General features: G+C 36.4%; 1 long non-coding RNA gene across 2 annotated transcripts in view; it reads left to right on the forward strand.

Annotated features, from left to right (window-relative positions):
* The window catches only part of LOC110257027, a 284,942-nt gene that overhangs the window by 212,864 nt on the left and 59,630 nt on the right, over positions 1–12,448 (forward strand). For both annotated transcript variants that reach the window (XR_002339181.1, XR_002339182.1), the window contains exon 3: positions 5,291–5,379. This is a non-coding gene — a long non-coding RNA (uncharacterized LOC110257027). The remainder of the gene's footprint in view (positions 1–5,290; positions 5,380–12,448) is intronic.

Consider the following 12,448-nt stretch of genomic DNA (forward strand, 5'->3'; position numbering starts at 1 on the left):
GGACTACTATGGGAGGTGTTGAATTTTTAAGAGCAAAGTAGGAAGACATTCAAGTAACAGAAACTTCAGCACAGGGTGGTAGGTGCTAAAATTGCAGAAGTTGCAGAAGCCTTGTTTATGGCATTGGTTTCAATTGCCAAGGTTAGAATTGCTCAAATTATTGGTGAGACATCCATTACTGTTTGGCTGCCAAAACAAGTGATGTTCTCGGGGACAAAGTAAGGGGAAAAAAAAAATCTGGTAGAACGACTCTGTCAAATATGATAATTTATCAAGCAGTAACATATTGCCCAAATATGGGGCAACATTTATTGCCCTGAGTACAAAAAAGTCCACAACATTCCCTTGAGACTTTAGAATGAATTGCCCAATATTAGCAGCTCAGCTGATCTTCAGGCGTTTGTGAGATATGATTTGGATAAAGGAGCCTAAGAAGAAAAAAAAGAAATATTGTTTGGCCAGTCTTTATTAACTCTTACAACTGGAGAAGAAATTTTAAAAGTATTGATAACTTCAAGGTAAACCATAACATGTTGGGTCATACACAGATTGTGCTAAGGCAGCCGTATCCAGTAAGAACAACGTGTTCCATGTGTTTAAGCTCTTGTTCTAGAAATAAGATCTACTCGCTAGGTCATGCATTTGGGAAGCTCTCCCAACCAGAGATATTTTTCAAAATTAAGGGAAAAGACTTAATAAAGTCATAATGATTGTCAGTTACATTAAGCTCAGGCAAATTAAATTCTCTACTTTTTCTCATATTTGAGATAATATCAGCATCGATTATAAACAATTACTGTTTTCTGCAGTACATCAAAAACTTTATGTCTTTGGTGATAAAATGTACACAATGAGTAAGAAGCTATGCATAATGTAAATTGACTTTGCAAATCGGCATATCAGTGATATGTCTTTTCTTTGAATGGACTGAATTTATTCTTTCAAGGTAAACCAACTTCTATTATTATTCCACATGAAATCAAAAATGAATGTGACAGTTGCAGATTTGAATCTGTGGGACACATACCCTGTCTGGAGTAACCCAGATTAGTATATCTGTCTGAATAACTTTGTAAAAAATTCACTGAAAGAAGTCACTGAAAATATCCTGAAAATTTTGAGTCACTTGATAAATACACTTCATAAATACTTGTCCAAGGAGAATGACTGGAGAGTGAGGAAGCTCCACATTTTTCATTATCCTTGACATGTTCTATAATAATACATTCTGCAAATGGCTCCGTCCAAAAGTTTGTTGAGCTAAAGTTACTCATGGAATTTTATGGCACTGTGACTATGAAAACAGCTTATATTCATCTTAGGATATTCATATTGTTTGTTTGGGGATTATTACATATGGCAATTTTGGGGGCAAATTTTCCAGAGACACTTTAAAAATAGTGACTCCCTCTTTATAGGGCATAGAACTCATGATATAACTGTTAAATAATCTTTAGTAATGATATTATTCATGTCCTGTATATCCTTATTCACTTTTATCTACTGTTCTTTCAAGAACTGAGAACTAAAGTTTTCCATTGCTTTTCTGTTTTTTCTCTTCTCTTTGTCTTTTTAAATTTTTTTTCATAAATACTGTGGTACCAAGTTATTGAGCATTTTAAGGTTACAGAAATTACACTTTCATCATAGACTATTGCCATCTTTGAAACAAATTAAATTAATATTGTCTGACATTTTCCCTTCATTCACTCTGAGTTTCTTTTGTTTTATTATGTATGTCTCTTATAGGTCCTTTGTCTATAGCATATAGATTTTCATTTTTTTGACCTAATGTTTAAAATCTCTTTATTTCAGTAATGGATTTATCCTATTTATTTTTATTGTCATTTTTTTTTTAGATTGGCCCTTCCTTCCACTCCTTCCCTCTTTCTCTTTATCATCCTTTAATTCATTTTCTTCTCAGTGTTATTTTCCTTTAACTATATTATCTGAGATTTCTTCCATTTATTTTTTTCCTCTTATAATTTCAAGGTATAAATCTGTGTTTAGACAGTAACCACTAAATATTTTTTGAAAAACTATTTAATGTTTATTCTCTAAGTTATTAGCTTCAAAAATTAATCAACTGTGTTTCTGATCCATGACATCTCACCGTCTCAGACTAGTTATGCTATTTATTTCCCTCCCGCATTTAAACATTTTACTTATTATCACTCTCCCTTGAAATATATAATTCTTATCACACATCTCTCTCCTGAAATTGTGTCATCTCTTCCTCACTATCAAACTTATGGAAAGAGAATTGTTGATACCAGCTGTCCCCATTTCTTACCTCCTGGGCTTCTACCAAATCACTCTCCTTTTTCCCTCTTTCCTCTTGGGGGCTGCTTATCAGTCTCTTTTATAATGTCATAGTCCTCCACCAGGCCCAGATATGCTGTAAATCTAGGTCTCTTATCTCTCCTCTCTGGAACATCCATACCAAGAGTTTCAAATAACATAATGTGAAGATGACTTGCAAATACATATCTCCAGTCCCAGACCTCCATGCTGGGACCCCAGATCCATTTTGGAACTGCCTTCTTAGTATTTCTGGGACATATCAAAAGTCCTACCTTAAAATCAAAATGTCTACAACTGAATTCTTGATTTTTCCTCCCTGAACCAACTTCTGTCATCCCCTCAGCAAAGGGAGCTCTAAGAAAGCCAAGAGTGAGCGATGGGAAGAGTGGAAGGAAATGATGCAGGAGAAGAAGCCTGATCATAACTATGTTTGGAGGTCATGGCATTTGGGTTTTGCTTTGAGATGCAAAGCCATCTGAGAGTTTTTTGTGGGGAAGTTTTAAGACATATTTTAAAAGATCTCTCTGTCAGTGGAGAGGGTTGGCAAGAGTGGAACAGGAAGGTCAGGTAGAAACCTGTTGCAGAGTTTGGGATGATAGGCATAGGCTTGTAAAATGGTGGTAGCCATGAAAGAGATTGATGTGGTCAGATTCTAGTGCTCTTCCAAGGTAAAGTAAACAATATTTGTTGATGGGTTATATTTAGAGTATAAGATAAGGAGAAGAGTCCAGGACAAGTCCTGGGGTTTTGTTGTCATTCTCTAATTTATAAAACTTAGAAAGGCAGATATGAGGATGAACTGGAATCAGAGCTGAGTTTAAAGCTTGATGCTCTGAGATGCTCATTAGACATCAGATGAAGCTGCTGGTTGGGCAGGGGGCTTCACATATCCAGTTCAGAGTAGAGGTCAGAGCTGCAGGTATAATTTGGAAATCATCAGCATAGAGATGAACTCGAGCTTGGGGTTAATGGATGCAAACTATTGTTTTTGGAATGGATTAGCAATGAGATCCTGCTGTGTAGCACTGAAAACTATGTCTTGTCACTTATGATGGAGCATGATAATGGGAGAAAAAAGAATGTATACATGTATGTGTAACTAGGTCACTATGCTGTACAGTAGGAAAAAAGTTGTATTGGGGAAATAACAATTAAAAAAAGAGATGAACTTTAAAACCACTTGAGGGATCAGTGTAGATTAAAGATTAGAAGAGGTGGAAGCACTGAGCAAAGAAAATTGGTTTTAAAAAAAAATGAGCTTTGTGTGTGTGTGTGTGTGTGGCAGGAATCCCTGGTTAGAATTGGTTAGTGACAGAGAACACATACCTTCAAGGAGGGTTTGGTTAACTTTTGTTTTAGAGCCTGTCTTACTCTTTAGTCATTACTTCTCCACATTAAGGCTACTTTGCTATTCTTAAAGAGCTCCCTAGTATCACTTGGACCCTTCAGAGTACTGTGAATCTAAGTCCAGGAAAGTCATGACAACCCAGCTTCGAGTTGGATAAGATCATGCATATGTCTTCTCCAAGCTCCAATGGAGAGTTTAAGAAGGCTGTCGATCCACATCAGAGAGAAAATTTCTTCAAGGTTGTTGGCCCCATCTCTCCCATGGCCCACCCTCACCTCAACTCTCACCCTTCCAAATCTAGGTATGCTAGTGAGTACCTAGTAGAATTTGCTAAAATGTATTTCTTTACTTTCAAATGAAATCCATCATTTTCTTAAGAACATTGGTGTTTCATTCTATTTGGTTTCTGTTTTGCTGTATTTAACCATACTTCCTAAAAGGAAGGTTTGTTGCATATTAATCTTGGAGAGACTTTATAAGAAGATGAAGGTTTGTGGTTTATTAATCCTGTTCTCTAGTGTCAGAAACTTAGTTCAACTCCTTTATAGATACAGCCAACGCGTGAGAAGACTGAAGCATGCAGACATTAAATAACTCTCATTAAAATCACATAGCTAGTGAGTGAGACCTTGTAAGACTTTGCATTCTACAAAATCAAAGTATGTGATTAATTTATAAAGAGCGTAATAGTCCTATTCCTACTTTTCAGTGATATTTTTCATTGATGTGACAGAACTTATTAGTTTTCCAGATAAAGATACTAAAGATAGTACCAAGATATTATCATTGTCTTTATGAATCAATTTATATTACCACTCTAAGAAATTCACTACATTTCAAGTCAAGATAAGTAGGCTTTAGAGAGAATTTTTCATACTTTAGGTACGTGACTTGAGAGTTTTGAATTCTGTAGAAATATAAAAAAATTATCTTAATAAATACCTGCCTGAGGAAACAGAAGGGTTTTCATTTCATAAAGCTGAATTCATTAGCACAGCTTATAAGCCTTCCATGAGCAAGCTACCTATCTCCCAGCTTCTCTCTTTGCAGGTCTCCTCCTGACATCATATTGTCTGGCTTTACTTAATCACCAGCATTCTCCAAACATGCCAGGCTGTTTCCTATCTCTGTGCCTTGATTCCTATGTTTTCCATATAATGTATCTGTTGTTCTCTCCAAGAACAACATCTTCCAAGACTTAATTCAAACATCTGCTTATGATTTCATTCCAGTCACTATTACTCCTGCTTGTACCTTGTCAAACTCCCTTTTATACCATGTAAATTCCCCAGATGTAACAAACATCGTATTTTATTCCACTTATTTCTTTACATGTCTTTCTCTCCCTCTAGATTTTTTTCTTTTTTTTTTCTTTTTTTTTTTTTTTTTTTTTTTTTTTGGCAAGACCTGTGACATGCAGATGTTCCTGGCCAGGAATGAACCTGATTTACAGCAGTGGCATAAGCCACAGCAGTGATAACACCAGATCCTTGGTCCACTAAGCCCCCAGGGAACTCCTATCTTCCCACTAGATTTTGAGTAGGTGGAGGGTTTGGATACCATGTCTAATTAATATCAATGTCCTTAATTAGTTCAAGGTACATTTAAGATGCTTAATAATATTTTATTATATTCAAGGGTGATATCTAAAATCTTCACCAGCCATGCTGTACAAGAAACGACCCATCTGAACGGATATTCCACTGATCATAAGGAACACCATACTGGTACGTATCAGCTAAATGTCAGCTCATCAAAATCTGCTTTATTTCCATTTCATACCTTCTTTCTTTATTATTTTGATCTTTGGGGATCTTATAAAATAATACACAACCAAATAATTTTATAGTTAAGTACATAGTTTTTTCCAAAAGCCAATTTCTTAAAACAGTGCGGGTCTACACTCCTGCCACATCAAATTCCACGATAAGATCTTACCAGACCTTCATATTAATACATCTGCCAGATTATTTAAAAGGGAATTGCTTTCTTTGCCTTCTAAATTGATGGTTTTGACACTCCCTATGTAGTTCTACATCATATGAAGTGCGGACACACCAGCTGGATCACTGAGAACAGTGAAATTATAAGGTTTTTATTGAGGGATTATTTATACAGCAGCAAGAACGATCTTAACCTTTAATACATATTAAATAAAAATCCACTGTCAGTTTGAGTTCCACGTTATGCTAGGCGAAAAACCAACCTACCAGACCAAAGCAACCATAGGTGCCGACAGGAAAAGAGCCAACCTGCTTAAAGAAAGTGATTGTTTTGATTTAGTGGTCTTCTTCCTGAAGATACTTAATTAAACAGGGTTAAGCTGAAATAAAAGTAATGTATGATGATATTTTCTGTAATCCTCAAAGAAAGATATACAGACATAGGTGTTAGCCGTCATATTATGAGACAGCGGCTTTTAGAATTTTGGCAAGTAGGATCACAAATAATCTCAAATGCTATTTAATCTGTAGAAAGTATTTACAACAAGCTAATGCCCCCTAGAATAAAAGGGAGCGTTTAATGTGGCAGACCATGATGGAGGGGAAGCAATAAAAGAGAAAGCACAGCTTGAAGCGCAATATAACTGGGTGACTTACACCTCCCTACTGAAAGCAGCAGACTTGCAGTTACGGAACTGCTAATCTGTTCTACTGTTTTTTAATCAGATGTTGGCATTATCTGCCACTAATTGCTTTTTCATTTCCACTTGTAATTATTCCATTGCATGTTTGTAGTGAGAAGCTGAAAATGAGGCAGATCACTGAGAAAGAATTAATTGTTAATGAATAATCATCAGTAGGAAGCCAATTTCATTATCTTCAAAGAGGTAGCCAGAGATTAACCACTAGCTGTGGTTCTCCTACTTTCCGTGCATGACTGTAAAGTAATCACAAATAATCACGCCCTCCAACTTCATCAATTATTTTCTATTATGTGGATTGATACCCATTTTTGTCTTTGTTGTTTAATGATAATGGTGGTATTCATGCTGGGGAGTGCTAATTGGAAGGTGTTACATTCAGTGGGCTCTAGGCCTAATTATTAGAGCATCTTCTTCATTAGCACATGATCCTACAAGGGTTGCATGGTGGGAGTTACTAATTTTTCCAAGTTACAAGAATGTCGTCTTAGGAAATGTTTGTATGTCCATATGCCAAATAACACACAGAAAATCTTCTATCTGGTCAAAGTTGTGTAGCTTCTGACAGACACTTTCTATTCTATAAAGTGGGACATTTAAACCTAATATGAATCTTTAAACACTGAGTTCATTTCTGCCCTAGAATCATGGTCTGCCCAGGACTGGTGATGAGCTTTTGCTTCTGCTTTATTTCTGTACAAACACTTGTTCTTCAGAATGGCTCGAACAGGTCCCTGGGATTATTGCAGCACTCAGCTGAGCTTTGCCAGCTATTAATGGAAACCTTATGAGATGAGTTTGAAAGTTAGGATGGAAAGTTAGGATGGAAGTCTCCTAATGTTTGTTGCCTTGGTAGCCAGGTGATGTCACTGCCAGACTTAGAGAGGAGGTACAGCCCAACATGCACATTTGCATCAGGTTTCAGAACTTCTCAAGTCTCCTTTGCATGTATCAGCTCACAACATCCTTGAACAGAACAGTAAGATTTCTTGCTGGTAGACCTGCTGTGGCTCCAGAAACTGGCACAAAATCTCCTGTCCATCTTAGCACGGGCACAGAAACCTTCCTCCCTTTCCATTTCTGGAATGCGTGTAACTACAGCAGCCACTTTAATAAGGAAGAACTTCCTCAGTGCTTGTAATCCCTCCCAAGCAACCAAGGCCCTGTTTCTAACTATACCCGCAGCTAAAGAAAGGTATTGTGTGAGGCCATCTCAAGTCCAGTGGATGACAGAGCATGTTTCTGAGACATTTCCAGGAGAAAAACTTGCCAAAGAGATAGAAAAATTAGGTGTAGTTAAGAGTATGAGTTTGGGGTTAGTCCTACCCATTTTGTTAACTGTGTGAGCGAGCATAGATTATTTAACCTCTTGAAACCTCAGTTTTCCTCATTAGGTTGTTATAAAGCTAACTGAAAGGTTATATGTAAAGTGATAAACTCAGGATCTGGCATCTAATCTGAGTTTGCCTTGGTTAGAAAGCATATCAAGATGAACCTTAATTGTCTCAGTAATAGGTCTTTTCCTAGAAATAAAACAAAGGTTTTAGAGAATATTAGGTAAGTAAGTAGCCCAAGTTCTGCAACAGGCAAATCCTAAAAAGTCCCATCAGGTTAGTATGAGAGCATTTATTTCTTGCTCATCAAAAGTCTGCTGTGGGGTGGTCATACCTTTCTTCGCTCTAAACGGTTGGGGATCGAGGCTCCCTGCATCTGGTGGTTCTGCCTTCTGATGACACAGCCTCCAAGATCAGCAAGGAAGGGAAAGAGACAGATGACAGAGGCATAGTAGCTCTTAAGTGTCATCACCAGATGTGGTGCATTGTGTCAATTCATATCTTATATGCCAGAATACAGCTGCATGGTTCCAATCTTGTGGCCAGGAATTGTGGTCCTTCTCTGTGACTGGTGTGACAAACAGCATCATGTATTGTGTCTGCCATGGTGGGCAAAGAGTAAAATAATCAGGAGATTAATTTGAAAAGATTATACTGAGAGTACATAGAGATGTTTGGGAACAGAAGGAAGACTAGAATCTAGGATGCCCTTTAGAAGAATATTATAATCACAAAATAGAAGAGATAATGGAAGCTTGAGATAGTTTAGAAATGTCAGACAAGAGAAAGGAGTCAAAAAAAAAGTAAAATTCCTAGCTTAAATGGTGGTTCTATAGAGACACTGGCTTTGTATGGGGAGATTATATATGGAGAATCAGAATAGGGAAGGCATATCAGGTGGTATTCAGAATAGTTATATATCCTGGTACTTCTGCTATGATCAGGGTAGGAACAATCATAGAAAAGAGTAAAATACACCTATGAGAGGCCTGGACATTCAAATGTCTGGAAGAAAGTTTCAAATACTTCCTAATTTTAATAGGTAGAGTCACTGATAAGTACCAAGCCTCCCCTCCGGACAGATGAAGAGGGTTTCTGAATTGTTGCAAGGTGAAATTCCTTCACAGAACTTCTCTCATAAATATAGTAATACTATTATTCTTTTACATGGCAACCTTAGGTACATCAAAACTTTACCTTCCAAGGACAATAACAGAAGACTCTTAGTTTATCCATTGTTAAATGGGAGGTTGGGAAGGAGATGGTGAGGAAGAGAGAAAGGAGGTAGGATACACAGATATACCCCTATCTTCACAGTGTTTTTTTAGTGTTACCTGTGATAAAAATGATTGCCATTGATGAACCTAATGGGTTTGTTAACTTATTAACAAGTGAATTTTTTTTCTTTTTTTTTGGCATTTGGGCGTTGGATAATTCCTAGACGCTGAGCTGTAGGTGGATGCTATGGCATGAAATGCTTTCTTTTGATTAAGTCCTAATGACTAAGACCCCTTGTTCACATGCCTTATTTATTATACATGACATTTCACAGGGCATTGACCATGTAATTCAAAGATCCTGACCCTAGTATGATATAGTTTATCATGGTTTACTGGTTTACTGATGCTTAGCTGCTCTTTCCAAAAGTTTTATTTCTATCTCTCATGCCCTTCTCAATCACTTGACTGATGCTTTTGATAAGAAAAACACTCTACTCTCCCCCATCTCCAACCTTACCATTCCACTCCATAATGGCTACCACCACGCCACTGTTGCTAAGTTAGAACCCAATAATTTATTTTATTTTTTGTATTTCTTTCTTGTGGATCAAAGAGATGTTCAAGCCAGAGGTAGTACAATAGAGACAATTACCAACATTTGGTAGCAACTTCATTCTGTCAGAGACTAAGCAAGAGAGTAAGCAGCCCTTGAGAGCAAATATGAGCACCTGAGTAAAAAGGCATCCTGGCAGTTCCTCAGAAAACTAAATATAGAGCTGCCATATGACCCAGCAATCCCACTCCTGGGCATATATCCAGACAAAACAATAATTCAAAAATATGCATGCACACCTATGTTCTTGCAGCACAATTCACAATAGGAAAGACATGGAAGCAACCTAATGTCCATTGACAGATGAATGGTTTAAGAAGATATGGTATATATATACAATGGAATACTACTCAGTCATAAATGAACCTATCCTCAAAACAGAAATTGACAGACATAGAGAACAAACTTGTGATTGCCAAGGGGAAGAGGGGAGGGAGTGAGATGAATGGGGAGTTTGGGGTTGGTAGATGCATACTATTGCATTTAGAATGAATAAGCAATGAGGTGCAACTCAGGGAACTATATCCAATCTCTTGGGATAGAACATTATGGAAGATAGTATGAAAAAAAGAATGATATATATGTATGACTGGATTACTATGCTATACAGCCAAAATTGACACAGCACTGTAGGTCAGCTATAGTAAAAGTAAAATTTTTTAAAGAAGGCATCCTGGAAGTAAAATGTGGGGAATATCACAGCCCTACAAGACATTTTCTTCAAGACTCAGAGAAGGAAATCAGATCCAACAAGCTTGATTTATTGGTATTTAATATTTGTGTATAATAATATTACTTTAAATGTTAACAGTTTTAGGACTTTATTCATGAATTCTGATGGCTGGTATTGTGTCAAGGATATGAAAATGAAGAAGCAATACTCCTTGCTTTCCAAAGTTTAAGCTTATATAATATTCTCTCCTAATGGCAGCCCTAATTCAGAGTGCTTCATGGTGTACAAAAGAAATCCAAAATAGAGATTTCAGAGTCTCCTGAGTGTTTTCAGGCATAAAGATAGTTTCAAAATTAAATAATATGGGCAAAAATTATGAATTTTTCTGAGATCATAGTCTTGGACTTTAGGGTAAAATCACTAATTACATTGCTCTTTAAAGCAGATTAGTGATAAAAGTAAGTGGGGCTTTCACATATGAAAATAAATCTTGATACAATTAAGGAAATTCCTAAAGTGTCTTTGGGAGTTTTCCTTCCGTCAGTCAACTAAGCCATCAAGTATCCTTACAAATAAGATATTTCTAGCACTTAATACATTTTCAGTACTTTATGCAAGAGATAAGAGCTAATTACATGAGACCAGGCTCACATCCTATATTACACATTTCCATTGAAAGAACTAGATTCTGAATCAAACATGAAGATTAGCTGAGGCTCAGGAACGAAGCCATAATAGACTGTTCTCAAGTGAAAACTTTACCCATGCATTGCTCTTCTCCCATTTTGTCATCTCATATCAATTTTAATACCTTATGTCTCATCAGAGGGCGGTTATACTCTGACATGTTCCCTCCTGGCACAAAGTGGCAGCTACTAAAATATAAATCACTCAGAGAATTGCTGGATTTAGAGCCAATTCTTCTAATCGAAAACAACAGCAATGTTAATTTCAGCTTGAGAATGATGGCTTTTGTATGGTGATATAATGGTACAGACTATAATAGTGTCAACTATTGCCACAAAATATGTTTCAAATGGGCTACCTTTTTTACATTTAGACTAGGGTGACTTCTGTCACATTTCTTTTTTTTGGCATGGAAACTGACAATCTATTAAATAAATATTAATCCCTAGCAGTCTTCAAAGCAGGCTCAACCATAACAGGATTTTAAATAACTTCATTAATTGCTTAACTACCTTTCCCCTAAATTCCTAAGGGATCTTTCAATGCTAGTCACTCTAATGAGTTAGCAAGTGATTCATGACTTCAACCTGTTATCATGCAAAATACATTTCCAGTTGGAAATCTTTACAGATGGTTTTGCCAGAAAGTAAGTAACCACTCTAGACTTTAAAGAAGACAAATTCCATTTATGCAGTGTATGAAGAAAAATGACTTGGCTTTATTTCTTTTCTTTGCCCTTTTTTAATATTAGTACTCTAAAATGGTGTAATGTATCAAAAAAATCTGTTTGGGCAACGCATGATCAAAGAAGGAATTCTATTTGAACAGTAAAGATGCTCTGGATTATCTGTGGGTGCATTATCCATAATAATAGCAGCACCTATTGCTAGTCCTAACTTTCCTTCTAAGATTTCATATCACTTCCCTCTTCTCAAAGAAGTTAATGAAAACACAGAATGGTTTTTCATTAACCTGGACTGGACACAATTGAGAAGTTAACTCTTTTTTTCAAAGATCAAGAAGAAATGATTTTTAGAAATCTGTTTTTCAAAAGCTGTGTTTCTGTTTCTCTCCACTTGAATGGTAATCAAGATTGAATACTCTTTATTTTTAATCAAATTTATTTTTATCATGCTAATGCATGAACACAATTTTTTAAAGTACTGTAAAGCTAATAAGGAGTAGTGTCTGACCTGGAGAAGCCTTTCTGGTAGCGCTGTATTCTCTCTTGTGTTCTAGACTGGCTACCCTGTAGGAGCAGAGCAGAACCATCATTTTAGCATTTACTTTTGCCTCTCTGTAGAGTCACTCTTTTCCAGTGTTCTGAAAGCTAGAGAAAGAGGGCTAAAAGAAAGTATGCCTTTCTTTTAATTTTCTTCTACAAAGAAGATATCTTTGAGTCTGAGGCCTCACTAGATATTAAATCTTCTATTTTCTGGAAATATAATTGAGGGGTAGTTGCTTAGCTCAAATAATCCTCTTGTTTATAGCTCCTCTTTTTACTTCTATCTTCAGTGTCTGGTGCCTCCAATTCCTTAGCCTTTCTTGGGGTTTGTGGCATGAATTGATTCATTTTCCTGAGACCTACAGATTTCAACTTTCTATCTTAAATTTGTTGAGAGTAG

Source organism: Sus scrofa, chromosome 15, assembly GCF_000003025.6.
Source record: "Sus scrofa isolate TJ Tabasco breed Duroc chromosome 15, Sscrofa11.1, whole genome shotgun sequence".
In the NCBI taxonomy this organism is placed as follows: domain Eukaryota; kingdom Metazoa; phylum Chordata; class Mammalia; order Artiodactyla; family Suidae; genus Sus; species Sus scrofa.